General features: G+C 41.2%; 1 protein-coding gene across 1 annotated transcript in view; it reads right to left on the reverse strand.

The window, feature by feature from the left end:
• PPP2R2A (protein phosphatase 2 regulatory subunit Balpha) overlaps positions 1-12,362 on the reverse strand; it is a 60,433-nt gene that overhangs the window by 24,450 nt on the left and 23,621 nt on the right. The gene's annotated exons all lie outside the window — the stretch shown is intronic.

The raw sequence follows: 12,362 nt of genomic DNA on the forward strand, positions 1-12,362 counted from the left end.
TCCCTGAGGTGAGATTGGCCCCCACTCTTTTAGCCTTTCAGAAGAGTGTTCAAGACCTGGCTCTGCCAACTAGCATGCAGATCACGTGGGGGTTCACAGTACTTGGGGTGGCTGGTGGCTTGAGGGCACTCTCTCCGCCTTTTAACTTTGTATATTTTTGTACAGATTTTTGGGTTTTTTTCATCACTTTTTATACTTGTAAGCCACCTAGAGTTACTTGTACAGTGAGATGAACGGCATATAAATTTGATTGATAAAATAAAATAAATAAATAAATAAAATAAAATAAAGATTTTTTGCTTTGTTCTGGTAATAGTGGGGTAAGCCAAGGAAGAATGAGTAGGTTGTAGGCACCTGCACAAGGTCACTGATAATAAGCCAAGTTCACTAAAAACCTGGTTTACTGATCCATGCTTACATGGGCATTGCAAAAGTTTCCAGTGTAATAAAGCCAATCTTCTCCTCTTGGCTAGAGATGAAAACACAAAGGATAACATCTCTGCTCAGCTGTTAAACTTGTTGAATGATCTTGAATTAATCACTATATTATGGCATCGTCCACCTCACGAAGTTGTTGCATAAATAAAGGGGGTGCAGATAGATTGTGCTGGCTACCTTGGAGGTAATATGTATATATGCAACACATTTTAAACCAAGTCCTCCAAAAAGGAAGCTTCAGACTTAATTCACCCATGTTTGAATGTTCAGAACACACACCAACAGTTGGCAAAGAGAATCTATCCCATCATCCCATAATAGAAACGTATGTTTAATCTTCCTCTATGACTTCATTCCCAGCAAATCTAAAGCAATCCCACATTTTAAAACTGAAATTAGTTGGAGGGAAATTCACCTTCCTTTCAGGAAAATAACTCACCCAGACATTGGTTAAAGCCAACACTGACACTTAGAAATGCTTATCAAAAAGTTTCCCCATATACATACTGATGGTTAATCCAACACAGTCAACTGGATGTAATGGCTGGGTTCTTCTCCTTTCCTAAGCCATATTTATTTAAACTGTGGGTTGCAAATAAATTGCTTTTCACAAAACATGCTAAGTCAGAACCAATCAGCCACATGATGGCTTCGTGTCAGAGTCCCTAAGAAACAATTTAAAAAAGGGAATCCAGCAAGTAACAAAGCCTATATCCAAGAATCCCACTGAAATTTTAGAAAAAAAACTTTATTTGGAAGGGCGCCCAACAAAAAAGGACGAAGTGGGAAGGGGAGCTAGGCAGTATGGTATTTTGGTAACCATTGCTTTGCATGGCAGCCGTTTCATGAGTAGGCAGATCTTCACACGCTAGACATTTTGACATCCACAACACAGCCTCAAAATATCCCACATGGGGGACTCATGGCTTTAGTCAGTTTAGCTATTCTGGCAGTGCTTCGGTGCTGCAGACTGCTCATTTTTAAGAGACCACCTCTGCAAACTTTCACAATGACATAAAGCTCGCTCTCCCTCCCATCCTTGTGGGAAGGTCCAGGAACTACACCTAGCCAGCACTGTCCAAATTGTGAAGGGAGGCTAGAAACCCCATAGCCAAGTCGACAAACATTGTTTCTTAATTTTATTCCAATTATGGTACCCTTCCACACCCATGCCTACAACTCTGCAGAGCCACGCTGAGAAATAAACTCAGTAGGCCCTAGACAGGGTTCTTCAAGTTTAAGACGTGTGGACTTCAACTCCCAGAAGTTGCCACGGTTGAGAAACTCTGCTCTAGAGGAAGAGGAAGCGGCCCTTCCCACCGAGCACCATCAGTTGTAATCAAAATGCCAACAGGATCTTGAAATACTACTTTCAACTCCCAGTGACGTATCCCAGAAGTATACTTGCCTCCAGATGCACTGGGAGTGCTACTTGCAAAATTCCCAACCAGGAATTCCCTAGCCTGGCTCACAGCTGACTTAAGATTTAATTTGGAGGTGAATGTTTATTACTATCTGAAAAGTTTCTTATCCTGCTCTGTTTAGCTAAGGAGCCAGCAGGAAAAGCTCTTGACCACTGAGGAAGGAGCCACAACAGCTAACCTTTCTACAGATCTTATTAATGCAATCTGTTTTTATTGGGGGAGTAATTTTCTATCATCCTTGAGTTTTGATGCTTTCATGCTTACTATGCTGGTGTATGTTTATTTCATGATTTGGCATTATTTTTTGTGGAAAGGCAGAGGTGTAATGGTATGAAGACACTGGTGTGGGAGGGTTTGTCGGGAGCAAAATATGAATTGCTGACTTCCTGACCCTACTTCCTTTTCAGAGCATATGTTTTCTCCGGAAGAATCTCAGAGATTTTACAACCATTCACGTTTAAGAGAAGAAGGGAAAAGACACAGAGGAAAAACAGTTCAACAACATGTAGCAACTGCTCAAACATCACTTTGGTGTGTCCCATTTCATACTTCAGGAACCACAGGTACAAAAGGATACAGCCACATAGATATTTTCCTCTTCCATCACACACATTCACACCTATCCTTCATGACCCTGCAGGATGCAGCCGATCAGGAAGAAGTGAAGAAAAATGCAGAAAACTCCTCATGCTGTTGTTTATTGCCCAGAAACCAGAACTGGTCTTTACTGACATTACTAATTTGGCCTTTTTCTTACAAACAGCACAACATAGCAATTTGTGTTCTCACAGCTATGCAAGGAATCAATTCTCAAGAGAACCACAGGGTAAAATACAGCTGAGAAATCCAAGAATAGCCATGGGGGAGGGGGGAACCCTTGTGACATCAGATTTCTGACCTAGAATAAAAGAGATATGGAAGGTCCTAGGCAGTTTGTTGATGAACAGGAGGAGGAGGAGGAGGAGGAAGAGGAAGAGGAAGAGGAGGGGGGAGGAGCAGCAGCAGCAGTAGCAGCAACCAAGTTTCTTCCTTCCTTAACACATATTCCTTAACCCAGTGTTGTCCAAACTTGGCCACTTTAAGATGAGTGGACTTCAACTTCCAGAATTCCCCAGCCAGCATGGGGAAACTCTCTAATCCAAATTGCTAGAAAGTACAGGAGTTCCAGGTCTCAGGATATAACCAGAGTCATACAGGAGTTTATTTGTTGTCAAAAAAGAAGGGAAAAAGGAAACTCGAAATAGGATATATGGTTACTTAAAAAGATTAAGGTTACCAGATCTCCTTCTGGTTCTCAACCTGAGATGAAGTCCCAACAGCTCCTCCACCCTGCTCCCCTGCCCGGAAGCTCACTCTCTGGGGGCTGCTGAGCAGCAGGTCAAAACACGCGTTGCTTCCAGAAGCCCAAGGTGCCAACCCAGAGCCAGCTGAATGTTTTAAAATGACAGCAGGGAGGACCAATGATACGCATCGTCAGAAGGCAACCAGGTTCACTGCATTTCATTTTCATTACCTTTAAATGTAAACCAAATGGAATTGATTTTCATTTTTGAGCCAGCAGCCCCCACGACTCTTTGGATACCTCTGCTGTAAAGCTACAGTGGGGCAAAAAAGTATTTAGTCAGCCACCAATTGTGCAAGTTCTCCCACTTAAAAAGATGAGAGAGGCCTGTAATTTTCATCATAGGTATACCTCAACTATGAGAGACAAAATGGGGGGAAAAATCCAGAAAATCACATTGTCTGATTTTTAAAGAATTTATTTGCAAATCATGGTGGAAAATAAGTATTTGCTCAATATCAAAAGTTCATCTCAATACTTTGTTATATATCCTCTGTTGGCAATGACAGAGGTCAAACGTTTTCTGTAAGTCTTCACAAGGTTTTCACACACTGTTGCTGGTATTTTGGCCCATTCCTCCATGCAGATCTCCTCTAGAGCAGTGATGTTTTGGGGCTGTCGCTGGGCAACACGGACTTTCAACTCCCTCCAAAGGTTTTCCATGGGGTTGAGATCTGGAGACTGGCTAGGCCACTCCAGGACCTTGAAATGCTTCTTACGAAGCCACTCCTTCGTTGCCCGGGTGGTGTGTTTGGGATCATTGTCATGCTGAAAGACCCAGCCATGTTTCATCTTTAATGCCCTTGCTGATGGAAGGAGGTGTTCACTCAAAATCTCACGATACATGGCCCCATTCATTCTTTCCTTTACACGGATCAGTTGTCATGGTCCCTTTGCAGAAAAACAGCCCCAAAGCATGATGTTTCCACCCCCATGCTTCACAGTAGGTATGGTGTTCTTTGGATGCAACTCAGCATTCTCTCTCCTCCAAACACGACAAGTTGAGTTTAGACCAAAACGTTCTACTTTGGTTTCATCTGACCATATGACATTCTCCCAATCCTCTTCTGGATCATCCAAATGCTCTCTAGCAAACTTCAGACGGGCCCGGACATGTACTGGCTTAAGCAGGGGGACACATCTGGCACTGCAGGATTTGAGTCCCTGGCAGTATAGTGTGTTACTGATGGTAGCCTTTGTTACTTTGGTCCCAGCTCTCTGCAGGTCATTCACTAGGTCCCCCCATGTGGTTCTGGGATTTTTGCTCACTGTTCTTGTGATCATTTTGACCCCACAGGGTGAGGTCTTGCATGGAGCCCCAGATCGAGGGAGATTATCAATGGTCTTGTATGTCTTCCATTTTCTAATTATTGCTCCCACAGTTGATTTCTTCACACCAAGCTGCTTGCCTATTGCAGATTCAGTCTTCCCAGCCTGGTGCAGGTCTACAATTTTGTTTCTGGTGTCCTTCAACAGCTCTTTGGTCTTGGCCATAGTGGAGTTTGGAGTGTGACTGTTTGAGGTTGTGGACAGGTGTCTTTTATACTGATAACAGGTCAAACAGGTGCCATTACTACAGGTAACGAGTGGAGGACAGAGGAGCCTCTTAAAGAAGTAGTTACAGATCTGTGAGAGCCAGACATCTTGCTTGTTTGTAGGTGACCAAATACTTATTTTCCACCATGATTTGCAAATAAATTCTTTAAAAATCAGACAATGTGATTTTCTGGATTTTTTCCCCCATTTTGTCTCTCATAGTTGAGGTATACCTATGATGAAAATTACAGGCCTCTCTCATCTTTTTAAGTGGGAGAACTTGCACAATTGGTGGCTGACTAAATACTTTTTTGCCCCACTGTATCTAATGTTTTCCAATGTATTTGTAAATAGAGTGTGGTTTAGATGGAGAACATGATGCCCTTTCAGCAAGGGCTCAAGTGTGAATGAATATGAATATACTCTGAATGTCAGAATTCAACACTTTATTTTTCAGATGGTAAAACTTAAATCATTCTTTCATTCATTCATTCATTCATTCATTCATTCATTCATTCATATATATATGAATATATGAATTCATTCTCTAAAAAATATATATAGATATGTTATTCAACTTTATTTTTCAGATGGATATAGAGATATAGATATAACTATAGATATAGATATGAGAATGATTTAAGTTTTACTGTCTGAAAAATAAAGTGTTGAATTCTGAGATTCAGAGTGAGGAAAAGCTAGGCTGAAATACATTCACCCGGAAGTAAACTTCACTAGCTTCAAGTGACTTTATCTTTGAGCAGACCCACGGGACTGCAAGTGTCAAATACCTTCATCACCTTTATATTACTTGCCTGCGTGATCAAATACGGTGTGTGGGTGTGTGTGGGGGGGCTATTCTAAGCCCCATCTCCATGATGTCTTGGACAACCAATTGAAAGTTCTGCTTCACTCTTTCTCATGGACACAAATCCAAGTCAGAATTTCTTCTCTATCACATTGACTGCCCCCGCCCCAAGAGTGAGGTCTCTGCAATATTTCCACAAGCAACAGGAAAAGGGAATGGAAACATGAGTTTCACCATCCAAAAGTGATGTTTCCCTTTTTAAAAGGTCAAATAAAAATCAGTAACGCTGGTCTAATTTTTTAGGCTTCTAGAAATTCCTCCTAATAAATTGATCTGCAACAGCAGTTTGTTTGGTTTTTTTTGGGTGCAACAGTAAAACATGCTCAGTGAAACTAGCAGGGCAATCTAGGGCTGGGCAATGATCTTCACTGGCAGAATGGAGCTAACTCTGTGTGTGTGTGTGTGTGTGTGTGTGTATTTATAGGCAAATTTCAGTGTCTGTAGTTGTCATTCAATCTTCATACAGATGTATAACGCTATTAAAGCCAACTTATTGACAGATGAAAAATGCTTTGAAGACTTCCAAATTGTTTAATTAATTCAAGATGTCCTTGCTGACAGCAAGTCAGCAGTACAATGAGTCATGAGAATACATGCTTTAGGGAGCCTTTTGAAGGAAGAATAGAAGCAGAATATGAAAACATTCTTAGATAATGACAACGACACACATTTCCATCTATAATTGCAGGATAGCTTTATTAGGAACAGCCCAAATGGCACGTGAGTACAAGCTTTTGAATATTTTAACATTCTGTATACTCAAAAGCTTTTATTGGTTTATGCTACTTTAGCTGTTCTTAATAAAGTTATTGCATGATTATGGATTTCTTTTCTGCCATGGATCAAAATACCCAAGGCTGATTTTAATAGCTCCAGGAAATATCAGGTGAGCAGGAAATATTCTGTCCTGAGAGCTTGCTAGGTTAAAACTTGTTAGAATTAAAACTGGCCTTTTAACATTTTCTTAAGAGATCCTCATTTTTTCCCCAGTCCAGAGACAGACTAAAAGTTGCCTATTGTTCTTATCCCATTTCATAATGCATGGAACAAATATACGTCCTACAGGCCTGCGTGATGTCCATCAATAGTGTGCAGTCATTTACTACCTGGCCACCTGAGGAATTTCAGAAGGACATTTAAGAGGTCAATTACCTCCTCCATCTACAAAATTGGCAACCTTTCAAAATTTGCATGATCACCATGTCCTCCAGCTAACCCTAGCAGACTTCTTGAATTGCTCCAGTCCTTCCTTCTGTTTAAGTCCTATGGGTTAGATTTGCCCCCACAATAATGACTTGTACCAAACAAAAGAAATTTGTATGCAATGCCATAACTAAAAGTTACAGAACTATTAGAATCTCGCTTCTGAAGCACAAGCAATTTTAAATTCAGATCTTCCCCTTTCCACAGACAAACCTTCAGGTGGTTTATTGCAACAGAGAAAATGACTAATGCACCATTCAATCGAAAAATGCCAGTTTAATCATTTAATAAATGCATGACAACCTACTCAAGGCAGCCAATGCATAAAATAAGCAGCAAGAAGAAGTAGGCGAGCATGTGAAAGCAAAGAACTCACCGTCAAAAATAGTGCATTCTCATACCTTGGTCAAAGTAACCAGCAGCCATCAAGGCACTGATGTTCAACTGGACAGATTTAATTGTGTTTGAGAACTGACACCGGAAGCATTTCATCTTCCGCAGGGCACCGATTTGCTTGGATACTTTCATCTGTGTTAACACCCTTGCTGCCAAGCCAAACAAATACAAGCCTTTCCTTTGAAGGGGTAACTGGTGTTTCAGTGATAGTGATAGCAGAGGTTATTTTTGTCCTTCAAGCACTGCAGCACTGGGCAACGGAGAATCTAGAGGACATGCTGCGTTCAATTCATAGTGCCTTGTCTCTCCTTCAACCATGGTATTTGGAGGGGACTACAGTCTCTAATGTGGGGGTTGCAGCCCCACAGCAAAACTCACATCAATGCTTGCTAGTCTGAAAAGTAGTCCTTTACTACAAGGGGAGCAAGAAGAAAAGAGGAGGGAAGACAAACGGAGGATCAATGCATCTGGAGTTTGTTGTGCTGCGTCCTACAGTTGAGTGTGTTCTCCTCCAGATTGAAAGCACTCACAGATACAGATCAGACAAAATAAAGTCATTTCAGTGGAAAGAGCCTGCTGAAAACACACCAAACAAGTATGTGATCCTTCTGCCCTTTAAGCAGAGATCTCCCTCCCTCTCTCCCTGTTTAGGCACTGCATTAAGAACATAGGTGACATACGCTAAAAGCTTGGGAATCTAGGGACCTTTCAAAAATCTTGCACTTCTGCTGGAGAATATTACTGTATTTGGAGGATTTCTGTGCCTTCTTGGAACCTAATTCTCCCCCCCCCACACACACACACCTCTATTATACCATCTTACGTACAGAGAGAGAGAGTCATGCCTTACCACTTACTCTGTCATCCTTCAATAACTCCTTTCCAAAAATAAACACTGATGGAAGCAGGTGAATTCAACTATTCCATGCAGCCTCTATAAATCAAAGTCAAGGCTTCTTTAATGTTAAACTTAAAAAAAAATGGAACACCAGAATCTGAATTGCCAAAAAATCTTCGCTGAAATGTAGTAAAGTAAAGGAACTCAGGTTTAAGTTATCTGTCCAATACATGTCCTAAAGCAGTGGGCAACAAAGAATTTGTAGGTACTAATCTTCCCACATATGCCTTCCTTTGGTGCTCTCCTGGAACCTGTCCTACCTGACTATCATTATCTTAGATTCTTTTCCCTGAAATTAAAAAAGGAAAAACAAACAAAAATAATGCTACATTGGAATGCTACAGAGTGCCAGCCTGTAACCTCCATTTCATTTCAGGAATGTGACTGGGTCCATACTGGCCCTTGAATAAAATAAATTAAGATATGACCCAGAGGTTTGTTTGGAAGTGTATCTTGCCTGGAAAATAAGAGCAACAATAAGCAGGGATGGCAAAGAGCTTCCTGGAAGACTCATGAATGGATGTTGTAAAGACAGCCATAGCAGCCCTTTTGTGGGTGTCCCCACAACATGCTCTCACTCTTCCAGATCTTCTGATCAGTCAAAACAGTGCCCAACTTTTCATCTAAGTGTGAAAAGGCCCAATTTTATCCAACACTTTAACTACACGGGGTATAAAAGTCCCACCTTTCTACACTAAAGGCATATCTAGCTGCAGAGAATGAAACCCTAGAGAGGTGTTATCAGATGGTATAGGTCAGAACATTCACAAGTGCTAGTTTTAACTGCTTAAATCTTTTACAGCTCAGGGCTCAAGTCTCTTGCCTCTGACAGGTGACTTCATTTTGAGAAGGTCCCTCTCTGGTTGCCCTTGCCTTCAGAGTCAAGACAGGGATGGCCATGAACAAGGACCTGCAATGGTAGAGCCATTTGGCCTGTATGATTCTATCTGAGTGAGCCTTATCCAAAGCTCATTAAGTAATGAAGTAAAATGTCTGATACAATAGCAGCTAGCCCGCATTATGCCCCATGCTATTGCAGTGCAATTTTAACTCATTCCCAATAATTTTATCTATTCGACTAAGAGCCAGAAATGCTTGGATTTCTGCCCAAAAAGGCGCTTAATTGGGCTAATAATTAACACCATCAAAGAATCAGATCTTTGTTGTTCCATTGAAGTATTTATTTAGCCTAGCATTTCTATGTATTTATTTATCAACACTGCTCAACACAGCTTATTACTGTATTTGCATGACACCTTTTCTCTAGGAAATGATTTTATTTGTTTAATTTATAGATTATAGCCTTTCTTTCCTCTGGAAGCTCAAAGCAGTTTATAAGTGAGTTTTTCCTTCATTTTATCCTCACAACCAGTGAGATAGTTAGGTTGAGAGAGAATGACTGGTGCAACTCAGCCTATGGTTTCAAGGCTGGGGGTAGGTTGGAACGAAGTCTTCCCAGCCCCTATCAACCTCTTAAACCAGTGTTGTCCAAACTTGGCCACTTTAAGATGAGTGGACTTCAACTCCCAGAATTCCCCAGCCAGCCATGCTGGCTGGGGAATTCTGGGAGTTGAAGTCCACTCATCTTAAAGTGGCCAAGTTTGGACAACACTGTCTTAAACAGAGAAGCTAACAGCCATTACATCACTTTTAAAATCATAAACCACATCCATTAAACAACGACTTGCTTCAACATGTCTTACTGAATAAGCCACAACTGGCTGGGTTCACATAAATAATAAACCACTGTTTGCAAAATAGAATGGCTAGATTCCAGCATCACATTATGGCTTAGCTTATGTGTGTAAACCCAGTCATAAAGTTAGCCTACTCAGCAGATACTGCATGCCTTCAGAGTTATGGTACTACATTTGTATGGGAGACAGGAGTCAAGTTTTGACACAAAGAGGGACAGCCGTCCGCCAAACAGCTCTGAAATTCAAACCAGGAGGCCAATGAGGTCAGGAGTCAATGCTATCACATAAGATCTCACCCTAACTACCATATGCAGGAATGTGACCCTCTGTTTCAACACAAGCTTGGAGTGTAGGCGCCTCTCCCTCTCTTGCAGGATAACGCAAACGAAGGTAACAGTCCCTTCAAATTAATTCTGAGAAGTCATCACAGGCTTGACTATAAACATAATACATCAGTGGTATCCTCTCCCTCAAACTGTGTAATCGTAATTGGAGTTTGTCTAAATGCTTCTGAAGGGGATATTATCAAATTGGAACATAGGGCCATCTCTGGTAGCAATGTTTATTTAGATATTTTGGTTGAAAATGAGTATGAGGGAGAGAACAATCTTCCCCTTTTAATTACAGTGGTACCTCGGGATACGAACGCCTCTACTAACGGACGTTTCGGGTTACAACCAGCTTCGGCAGGAAAAATTTACCTCGGGTTATGAACTCGCCTCTAGTTACGAACCGGATCTGCGGCCGTTTTCCCTGCTGCCACGCGGTCGCGGCTTCCTGTGGGCGAGGTCGCGGTAGCAAGGAGACGTTTGGTGAGGCTTGTGGTGTGTTTTGCGGTGTTTTGCGAAGGTTTTTGCTGTGCGTGTTAGCATGGCTCCAAAGAAAATGCAGAGCAGGCTTGGCGGGAGTAAGGCTCTGAAGAGAAAATTGCCTCGGGTTGTGACCAAATTCGGGCGGAGGGCGGAACGGATTAACCAGATTTACATTGAACCCTATGGGGAAATTTGCCTCGGGTTGCGACCAAATTCGGAGGGCGGAACAGATTAACCGGATTTACATTGAACCCTATGGGAAACTTTACCTCAACTTGAGACCAACTCGAGTTACAACCAGAGTCACGGAACGGATTAAGTTCGTATCCCGAGGTACCACTGTAATTCTAGTATGGCTTTATTGTCAATTTTTTCCCAAGAACAATACAACTACTTTTGTTGTTGTATTTATCTGACAAATCTGTACAGCGAAAAATGGAAAACTGAATTGCCTCATATTTTTCTTGGTATTGAAAAGTGTGGAAAATAGCACTGGTTGGAATGTCAACACACTTCTTGCTATTAACAAAATTAACACGTACTTGCTATTGAAGAATCTTTTAAAAAAAATCTAAAGGAAGTGTTTTACTCACATCCACTCTATATTTTTTAGGTATATTAGCATATTCAATCCTAACAATTGCCTCTAGCTATAGACATAAATGTATGTATGTTTGGGGGCATAAATACTGATGGAGTTGGGCAGTCAATAAATGCAAATAAATAAATAAATTGCGGATTTTGAAAACCTCCTTATAAATAAATATATCTGAAAATATATTTATATTCCTAAACTCTGCACTTCTTTAAAACAAAAAACATCTGTGCAGGTGGGGTGTTTTGTTTTTTGGGGGGAGGGGTTGGTATTTTTTAGATTTACTTTTTTATTAAAAAAATATACAAGACTGTATTTTCTATATGTATTATAGAATGATTACAGAAAATGTTATGGAATATAACGAAAGTATAACAACAACCTGACATTTGGCTCAGTGTGCAGCCTCTTGAGAAATCAAGGTTAGAAAAAGAGGGGAAACTAACTTTAGCTCTTACAGATCCAGAGACTGGATTGATACAAACATTGGCCAGTAACATTTCAGAGCCCAAGGAGGTATTCAGCTGGAATCAGGCTATAACTAGATCTCAGGACGAGCCTACGCATCCCGCCACTTCAACCAGTGGGGTTAGCATACCTAGACACGGGAAGCCTGGGTCCAAATCTCTGCTCAGCCTGATGAATGGATGGCTAGGAAGTGTGAATGACCTTGACCAAACTTGTCAGGGTGACTGCAAGGCTAAAATGGGTAGTGACAGAGGAACTCTTTGAAGGAACACGGAAGCAGCTTTAGTCATTTAGCCATGAACAGAAGGAACCGCAGTCCATACCAGCTACATGTCTTCTCCAACCACGTCAATACACTGTAAGCTTGAAGAAGAACTCTCACGGTAACAAGGCCATTTATATAAATACTTTGCTATATATCCAGAAGAGTCTTTTTAAATAAAATAATACCATGCTGAGATCTTTGGCACTGGCAGAGGGATGACATCATTAACAGCATAACATGATTGAATGTCTTTCGCATGATATGTGTATGATGCTATTATGGCTTGCATGTACCTATAGCTGAATTGCATCATTCAGATGATTTAGCTGAGGCTAGGACCACTCGGGTGAACTCATGAAGTGAGAGGGCGTCTGTTTCAGGAGCTGAACCTGGCACACTAGAGCTGAATTCTTGATTTAG

The sequence above is a fragment of the Python bivittatus genome, unplaced genomic scaffold, assembly GCF_059951505.1.
Source record: "Python bivittatus isolate LINGU-HERP-01145 unplaced genomic scaffold, Pbiv_v1 ctg000680_np1212, whole genome shotgun sequence".
Lineage (NCBI taxonomy): Eukaryota > Metazoa > Chordata > Lepidosauria > Squamata > Pythonidae > Python > Python bivittatus.